This window comes from Tiliqua scincoides, chromosome 5 (genome assembly GCF_035046505.1).
Source record: "Tiliqua scincoides isolate rTilSci1 chromosome 5, rTilSci1.hap2, whole genome shotgun sequence".
Taxonomy (NCBI): Eukaryota; Metazoa; Chordata; class Lepidosauria; order Squamata; family Scincidae; genus Tiliqua; species Tiliqua scincoides.
In genome coordinates, this window is record NC_089825.1 from 64536620 (window position 1) to 64546811 (window position 10192).

Genomic DNA, 10192 nt, shown 5'->3' on the forward strand with positions numbered 1-10192 from the left:
CCTCTGCATTTTTAAAAATAAACAGTGTATATATCATGCAAGAGTAGAGGGGAGTTTTCAAATTTTTTTCAAAGTTTTTGTCCTATTTTACTTTCTGTTATCCAGCTGCTGTCATGAAAGGCCTACTCTCCCCCCCCCCTCCAATTGCACTTCAGTTGTTTTGGCTTCAGTATCTGGGGTAAATGAAAACAGAAATTGGTTTGCATGCGGAAAATCATTATTTTCTTCTCAGAAAAACATTTCTTGCAGTGGCTCCTCTATCAAATGGAAACCTCTTAGGAAACGGGTCATTTGGAAAAATGGTTTCTGGCCATGGAAAAGGGAAATCTGGTATTCAAAGAAAAAAGTACTCCCTAGACCCTTGGTGCATCTGCACTTTTTTGATCCTGTGGTAAATTTCAACTAGTTTTGGCTCTTATTAAAACGAAACACATGCTACGTTTCAGTTGTCTGATTTTTAACTCTATAAATTGGAATGTTCTCATTTGTTTCTGGGCCAGGGCCAGTGTGACCTGGAGCAGATGCCACATTGGGCCTGTCTCGACTACATTTGCACTACAAAAAAGCCCTCTAGTGCACTCCTCACACAGTTTCGTGAAACAAAAGAGTGAAGGAAATCAAAGAGATTGTATGGTCCCTAGAAATTAAACTGCAAGCCCCACACTTCCACATTTAAAGAAGCCGAGTGAGAAGCATGGTAGGACATGGGTGATCTGCTTTCCACTCAATTTCAGCAGGTAGAAAGTGGATCCATGCGGCTCTCATCCACAGTGGGGCTGGAGAGAGGTGGCAGAGAGGGTGGTTTCAGGGTGACAGGCACCCTGAATCTGCCGCACTTTCACCCCTCCACAATCTGCCACTGATGCAATCCACCTCGCCTCATGGTTGGGCAGCCTCTCTCCTTGACTAAACTTTTTTCCTCCCTACCCAACTACAAATTCAGCAATGCAGCAACTGTTACCCTGCACGTGCCTGATCTCATCTGATCTCAGAAGCTAAGCAGGGTCAGGCCTGGTTAGTACTTGGATGGGAGACCGCCTAGGAATACCGGGTGCTGTAGGCTTCTACCATAGTCTTTCGAGACTGAAGGTTGCCAACCAACTACAAATTCATGATTTTATGTTGAATAGCAAATTGCAAAAGTACGTATATTACATCTACACAGTTACTATATAAGATAGCTAAATACGGCCCAGTCCTATCAGGCCTGCTCCCGCCCAGTACCGGTCCTCACGGCTGCAACATGCCGTAAGACAGCACTGGCACTGGCTCAGTGTGAGCCCATGCTGAGCCAGCACTAGGAGAAGGATGGAGGACCACTGCCTGGAACTCCAAACAAGCACTGAGCGGCCGAATGGTAAGTTGGGGCAGGGGGAAGGCGTTTTGAGGTGGGGAGAGGGCAGGCATGGCAAGCGCAGGAGAGGGGCAGAGATGATGGCAGGCCTTGTCGCCATATCCTAACCCCCAGCCTGGCCCAGTAGACTTGAGATGGGTCTCCTTGAATCTGTGCCCGCTCAGTGGGTGCAGATCTAAGGCGACCCATTGGGGCCACCTGGGGATTACATGGCATAAGGGAAAGTAGGCACCCTTACCCTGAGTAGCCCTGGTGCTGCTTCCCAGCCCCATGGGATGCAGTGATAGCTATTTTGGTGCCACTGCAGCCCAGGCCTCTGGAAAGCACAGGATTGGGCTGTAAATCATATTGTATACTCTCATTACAAGATTTTCTTAACTTCTCAATTTAACATGCTTTTTTGGTCATTGTACCTGTTTCTTATTTGCCTTGCTGCTTGCAAGAGAAGAAAATATTTTCTAAATTTGTCTAAATACATATTCAACAGTGTAGGTAAATTATTTCAGTATGGTGGGCACCTAATTAGATTCTCATAGCATGGTGACTCAGAAAAAAATGCTCAGAAGAAATTGCTTTTAAAATGCTCCTGATAGCATACAGTGTTTCATGTTGGATTATCTGGAAAATACAATTCATGCATAAAAGACTCTCTTCAACCCAGGAAATGATGTTTTCTATTATACAAATGTCAAGAATATTCAATGTTCACCCCAGAATAAATCTGTTTGTTGTATTTGCTTTTCTTGCATTTGGAAACAAATGCTAGACCAAGGAACTGTTCAGATGACGCCATCAGTATTTTGTTTAAACTAGATTTTAGGTCACATGAAAGGGGGAGGTTTGGCCCTCTCCATGTGATTAGAAGAACCAGGAAAGAGGGGGTCTAAGATGCACTTGTTAACATCCCTGTTTGGTGGTAGGGGACCACTGATATAGTGTCATCTGAGTTGATCCCAAATCCAGCTAAAATTAAATACTTTTAAAACCCATTGACTTCAGCACAAGAGGGTTAAGCAGTGTCGACTAGGTCTTGTAGCATGTGTTTGCCTCAGTGCGATATCCATGTATGTGAGTGTAGTGTCACCGAGAGGGAAATATATAAAGGGCAGTTGGGAGTAGTAGACAGGTAGTAGACAGGTAAAGGGTTCAGCACTCCCCCCACATTTCCACTCAACAATCAAATCTTTCCCAAACTAGTTTTCCTTATTAAAAGTGCAAACAAAGCTTAAGCAAGGTTTAAATAGAGGTAGAGGGTGTGTGTTTGTGTGTGTACAAGTTACATTTAGTTAAGCTCTATGTGCTTAAAGGCTTGCAATGGTATGCCCTCTTCTCACATCTATGCACATCACTTGATGGCCACAATATGACGTACTAACCAGCATGTATGAAAGAGCCATCAGTGAACAAACCTCACAGAGAATGCTTTCGCATTGTTACAGGCATTGTGTGAACTCAGGTGTTCTATAGAATGCCTGGCGAAGTCTGAAAGAAGTGTAGAATGGCCAAGTATTCTATAGGGTTAGGTTTAGTTGGGTAGGCATTCTATTAAAAAGTACATCAGGTCAGAATGAAAGAAGCTTATTTCACACTTTGCCAAAAAGAAGGATAGGCACTGTATTCAGAACGAAATAGGCTTTCATGTTTTGCCAGGTGTTCTATAGAATGCCTGACTTTCACACAATGCCCGTAACAGAGTCACCTCTAACTATTTCTTGAAGGCAGCCTAAGTATTCAGATCTGAGTCTTTCAGAGTTGGTTTGCACATACTCACCCCTCACTCCTTGACTACAGCAACCAATTATGACTTGCACATATGACCCATATGACCTTATCACCCAGTATCTGTTCAAACACAATGCATTTTTTTCCCCCAAGTGAAAAACACTTTATGTGGCTCATGTGCTCAGCTGGGAAGTGTCAAGAATTAAGTAGAATATTTGGTGATTAGTTTTTCATGTAAGTATTATGACTGTGTGTGTGTGTGTGTATTCTGCAACAGAGTACACACACTTCATTCATAGCTCAGAGCTATGACTATCTTATCTAGGGCTACAGGGAAAACCTTTTATTTTTCCATTTGGAATTAAAAAATATGTGTGTGCATGCACCCATCCATTTCCTTTATTCTGATAAATTAGTTTTCAGGCTTGAATCATTTTGTTTTCTGTCTCTTCTAGACTGTCGTTAACCTTAGCCTCTGGTGCAAATTATCCAATGTTGTTCAATTTCCAATGCCTCTGTGCACTCTGATAAATGTGTAACTCCACAGCATTGCCTGGCAATTACCAGCATGGACAGTCCAAGATGTGTGGATAAATGTCTTTCATTACTTTGCATTATCTTTTCATTTCATTGGTTTACGTGTGAGTCAAAGAATGGTAGCTCATCTACTGCCTTTTCAATGCTATTCATTTTTATGTCATGTGCAGCCTGATACTGAGCATGTGACTTGGAAGTTGTCATTATATAGGGGTTGCTATCAGGTAAACATGCATATAATTCCTTAGGCATGGTCACCCCAATCCTATTGAAGTTCCCTCACGCTGATGAAGTGCGGCCTGCACCACTTTCGCTACATCCCACAGGGGAATTTTGCACTCTGGAAGTCCTCTTTGAATAAAGGGACATTCATCCCCTTGCCATGGAGAAAGCCCCAGCCAAGATATCAGGTTTACTCAAACCTGTGCCTGCTAAATCATTGGCACAAGTCTGAGTAGATTCATGTCAGCAAATTTGGCCTGGGAAGGATGATAGGATACTCAGGACCCGCCTTAGGGTAATTTGACCAATTTGGCCAAATTGGACCTTGTGCCTGGAGGGGCCCCTCACTGGGTTGGTGAGTGGAGTGCCTGCAGCTGCAGCCTGTCACCATGCCTTGTAGCTGACACTCTGGCATGGAATCTTACATGCCAAGACATCTCAAGGAGAGCGTGGTGAGTGGAGTATTGTCTATGGGTAGAGTTTCCTAATATAGTGATACAGGTCCAGCTTTGTTATACACGGATTTTTTATACACGGATTTGACTCAACACGAATGGCCCCCTGCAAATGAGAAGGAATGTGCTGATCCCTGGAGAAGGGGAAAAATGCACCCCTTTAAAATCACAGTTTAAAAAACTGGTTTTTACTGTTGCAGAGAGACAGTCATACAAGTGATTACAGGTATAACCTAAGTATCCACAGATTTTTCTATCTCAAAGCTGATGAGAAGGGCCCTTTAAATGAAAGGAAAACAGTTGTTTAATAATGCCAGAGAGGGCAGCTGGCTGACAATCCATCAACCATTCTCTCTGCAGGCTTCACTCCTCCCTTCCCCTGAGCACATGAAAGAAGGCTAAATGGCAGCAATTATCACCTTCTCCATTCTCTCCCCCTTGCTGGGGCTCCTGGTGAAGGGAGGGATTGCTGCCTGCTAGTGAAGCCTAAGCTCTTGGAGAGAGATTGATTGACTCTGGGTGCATGACAAAGGTAATCAAGGCTGTTTTTAAATCACTCAAGGAAAGAGACTTTGTTTTTTAAATTGATTTGCTATAGTACGTTTTTTGCCATCCATGTGATTTCTCGCGAATTCTCGCGAACCCTCGCGAATAATGAGTCTCGATCTGTATTTACATCTAAGAGTCCAGCATTTCCACCTTTTGATTATGTAACATAATTTCAGTTTAGAGGGTCAATGTAGACAGTTTAAGTGGAAGCTTTCTCAGGATCTGAACAAAATCCTCTCTGATTTTGCAAGATTAGTTTGTGTGTAGTTTTGGCCAAAGAAGCAAGAAAAACACACGATCAATCTATGCACTTTGATGTTGCATTGATTTCAGTTGGAGAATTAAGCATTTCTGTAGATCTGAAACCAAAGGGGTTACAAGTAGAGATGTCAGCTGCTTAGAAGATAACCACACTGGTCTGATCCGATGACTTTAATAGCAGCTTGATCCTGAGAAACCAGCAAGAGAAGCTTTTTCCAAAATGGAGATAAGCAGCATTAAGATCTACAAGGTGAGCTGCTGTCGAAGACCCAGGAGCAAGGGTAGTTAAAAAGTTGATAACCCAGTTTAGAAGTTCTCATTTTGGGGTGGATTGCATCTTACGTGACTCCCATTGTACTGTGGTGAATAGTTATAATTCTTCAGGACACAGAAAGAGGCATCAGACCAAATAAATTGCATGCAGCTTTCCCAAGAGAGCTCAAGAAGAAGCTTAAATTATTGAAAAAATTGAAAATAGATTGCAAACAGGAAAGCGCTCTTTGAAATTGTAGTCATGCTCATACAGTTTGAAATGCATTTTGCCAGCTGTTTTTCTGGTCTATTGTGTGAATGCAAACCAATACGGAGATGCAATCCTGAAATCGTTAGGGACTCTGGCTCAGTTCATTTCCAGATGTCTGGTGTGTCACTGTGGCTGAATAGTGATGTTACTCTCACTCCCCTTGTCTGTTTCAGATTGTAAAAAAATTCCATAAAAATTGGAATAAACTCCATAAAAAGGAGCAACACTGTTGAGAAATAAAGTCAGGGCAATCAAGCAGTATTATGTTTGCATGCAAAGGTAACTTGATTGCCTCACACAAAATGCAAGTATACAAATACACAATCAACTTACGTTTCCAAAGGGACATATTTTCTAACACAGTCATTGGAATTGATTTTGGTATTAAGTAAAGCATTTATGTGTGTAGCATCTCTCTAGCTATCTGCAATAGTTTATTAAGCCAGATGAAATCATTAAGGGCGCAATCCTAACCCACTCTGGAGCAGGCAAGCCAGGAGGCTTGTGCTGCATCCAATGTGGGATTGCAGCGAACAGCGGCTCAGCCATGGGCAAGGGGAAGCTCTTCCCCTTACCTGTTGGTAAGGGCTGTGCATCCCTATGGGTTTCCTTGGACCTGCGCCACCTCCAGAGGTGGCGCATGTCTGATGAGAGTGGAGCGGCTTGAAGCCGCTATGCTCGCCCCGGGCACAGGGGTTGGGATCCGGCATAACTGCTGGGTCCAAGCCCTGCCTCCGGCTCCCCACACACCCACCCCTGGGCCTGCCCTCCCCCCGCCCAGTAATGCCTCCTCCGCACACCCCCGCACACCTACCTTTGCTGGTTATGTCACCGCGCTCACGCCGACACAAGCGGTGGCGCGGTAGCTACGGCGGAGGTTTCTGCCTCCACTCGTGTGTTGGTGCATCTGAATGCACTGACTCGGCTCCCACCTAAGGAGGCGCAAATGTGCTTTATGGCACATTTGCGACCCTCCAGGGTCACCTATACTGGCATAGCTGCTAGTTAGGATTGCGCCCTAAATAATGTTTTGCCATATTTTAATAATATATGGCTCAGGGGAAAGTGGTATGTTCATTAATGAAAATAGCATTTTGGGAGGGTCATCCTCTTAATGACCACAATGTACCCCATCCAGAACAGATTAGAATCAGCCTACCCAACAAGACTTTTTGTGACTACCTGAAATAATTCCACATGATTTAATGTATTAAGTTTCTCCAATTATTCCCAAGCTTAACTCGTAAATAATGAATGAAGGGGATTTTTTTAGAAATCAAATACCTTTGTTCTATAGTAGTCACTATGGTTGCAAGAATATTTACACTTAACCGCTCTGATTTTGCATTATTTATCTTATGACCAGAAATAACCCTTGAATTGTTCAATAACCTGACAAACACACAAACAAAAACAGATGAGACTTTTCAATTTCCATCACTGTTACTGCCATCCACATAAAACCAAACTGTAAACTCCTTCTTGCCCATTCCTGTATTGTAATACTTCTTATAATGTTGTTTTCTATGATGTTGTTTAATTATAACACTCTTCAGCCTGTGTGTACGTATTACAGTAATATAAAAAAGAACATAAAATCCATAAAACCATTCAAAAAAGACACAAAATCAACCAAGATGACTTTAATCAAATGAACCCCTTTCTATCTGTACAGCTTCTCCAGAGAGTTGGGATGGCTGAATTCTTATTGTTTATAGAAAATACTCATTTTCTTATATAAATTCCAAATGTTTTTTATTTATGAAACAAATTTAAAAACTTGTAAAACTAAAATGATGCATTCCTACCACCCATATACAAAATTAGTTTTAAACTACACTGCAAGTTTGGGAATTTTTGGCTTTCAAAGTGATTGATGGTCAGTTTTGTGGCCAGCTCTGGTTCTTTAGGAAAAGGGTGACACCTGGTGGCTTGCAGGATGCTAATTGCACCATAGAAAGTAGTACACCATTGGAGAAAGTTACTGGAGAAAGAAGTTACATGCTTTTTTTCTTCCCAGAGACAGAGAAAGAGAGAGAGAGAAAGAGTTTAAAATAGTATGATAGAGCTAACATAGTGCTCAACTCATTTTTTCCGTCCCACTCTCATCTGATCAAACAGGCTTTGAAAAGTTTAATGTTTCAAAAATGTGGAAAACTGGCTTAATCAGGTACAAAACAAATGAGCGTGTGCACCATGGGACAAAAATACCTCCATCATTACTGCCGTCAACACTCTTAAAACTATTATCTGTCTTCAACCTCATTGAAGATGTGTTGAGTCTCTGTTTATATACTCAAATTAAACTTTGTATTGCAGGTGGCAGGTATGAAGGCTGATTCATTAAGATTTCCTCTTTGAACTCAAGGGGCCTTAAAAGTACTAAATATCAGTTGTATCATGCTCCTTTCTAAAATGTTCAAAGTGCTGCTCAAATATAATTGTGAAACTGTGGAAAACTCTGCCTGTCTACTGGGAAGTAAACCCCATTGCATCCAGTAAATCTAACAGCCCAATCCTATCACAACACCACCTACCCACTGATGCAGACATGCCACCAGTGTATGTGCTGCATCTTGTGAAGGGAAGGCAATCCTTTGGGTAAGGGAACATTTGTTCCCATGGCCAGGGGTAAGTCTCTGGTGTCTGAATGGGTCTACAAAGATCTGTGTGAGCAATTTAGCCGGCACAAGTCTGCGTGGACTTGGGAATGCAGAGTGAGGCTAGGAAGGAAGATAGGATATTGGCTTCCTGGCCTTAAACTACCCTGACCCAAACTCTTGTGCCAGATCCTAATCCCAGTCCCAGACAGCCCAGAGCAGCTCTTGAGGTAGTGCAGATCCGAGTAGCCCCATTGGGACTGTTGCGGCTTTATCCAGGGAAAAGGAAGGAATTCCCCTTGCCCCAGGCTGAGCTGCATTCTGCCCCAGCCCATTGTTGAATAGGGGCAGGCCAGCCAGCCTCACTGTGCCAGCATGGATTAGAATTGGTCTGCCCATATAGTAATGTGTATGCTGTATGCTCATATCTGTAATTCTGTAGTTTTAAAAATCAGTTGAACAAAAGATATGTGTGGACCCCCAAATGGGAAAGTTTGCTAGGTTATCAAAACTCTCTTTGCTTCCCTTGAAATTTTCCAGATTCTTTGCCCAAGCAGAAATATCCAAATTCATCTCCACAGTTTCCTTTAGGTGACAGTCAGTGTCTGTGCTTCTCATCCTAATGCTGCACTGCCTTCAGGCATGACATTAAATAGTGCAATTGAGTCTTTAGTATTCTGAGCATGAGCCATCCTTGCATGGTCTTGCACCCAGTTGTGAGGGAGGGCTGAATGGGGAAGGGCATCATGTCTTGATCGCAGTCTCTGGGCAGTGTAGTTCACGCATGCCAATTAGGGAAGGAGTCCTATGTTGCTTCCTGTTCTACTGGTACTATGCCTATACTAGGATGGACAATGCTTTACCCTTGTGCCATGTTTGAATGCTTTATATATGCATTGCAGGCTTGTGAAAACACACATGTGAAAACATCCTCACTACACATTCCAGACTTGGCTAGGCTCTGTGAATTCTACATCTATAGAATGATTACCAGTACTTAAACAATTTAGTTCAATTTCTTGCTTAGTTTTACTGAGGCTTGGCTGCCACCTTTTGGTTGTGGAAAAGCTGGGATATTCTGCTGACACACAGAAAAGAATAGCATCAACCCAGTGTGGGGCATACGATAAAAGAAACCAGAGAATGGGTGATATAGCAATATCTCTGTACTGTATATAGGAAATATATTTCTGGAGATGTCTTGTATTCTTAAACTAAATAGATAAAAGCACATTAACGCTATTTGATTTTTCTCTATAAATTGCTTTGTGAACTTGAAGTTGAAAAGCGGTATATAAATACTGTTAATAATTAATAATGTTAATAATTAACAAGATCCAAATATCAATGCCAGGAGTGACTTGATTCACAGGTGGTTATCAAGACTCCCTGGGTAAAAACATGTTGAGAAATCTCAATTCTGATATCCACAGTTATCCAAGAGGACAGATCTGATTATCATTAAGCATTGTGTAGTTGTGGGGAAGTAATGACAGTGCTGATGCCATATTGCTGGGGGGCTCTGGGGTAAAGTCTGGAGCATGCTATTAGTACCAGCTGCACTGCGGGTTCATGGTTGACCTGGTCAAGTGAGTCTTCTGATGAGCATGGCCTTTGGCCAATGCCCAATCTGGTCAATCTTTGATGTCACTCCTCACCACTGATACACCAGCACTATAGCAATGATGAGGCAGTAGTGGACATCAGGCATGACGCTGGTTATATTTATTGCCCTATCACTTTAGGGGAGTGTCATGTAACCCTTCTTATGGATAACTGCCTTAGGTTCCCTTAGGGGAAGAAAGGTGGGATAAAAAATATGGTAAATAAATAAATAAATAGGCACTACTATACTCATGGACTCCAATGAGCTCGGGACAATCTGCATAAATAGCATCAACCTGCCAGGTGCTGAGCCATTCCGATACCTCAGCTCGACGATTTTCAGCTGATGGCGTGAGACCACTGC

The 10192-nt window shown here is 42.5% G+C and overlaps 1 pseudogene; it reads left to right on the forward strand.

Moving 5' to 3' along the window:
• The first annotated feature begins 943 nt into the window (after positions 1 to 943).
• LOC136654746 (5S ribosomal RNA) lies at positions 944 to 1063 on the forward strand (annotated as a pseudogene).
• The last annotated feature ends 9129 nt before the right edge of the window (positions 1064 to 10192 follow it).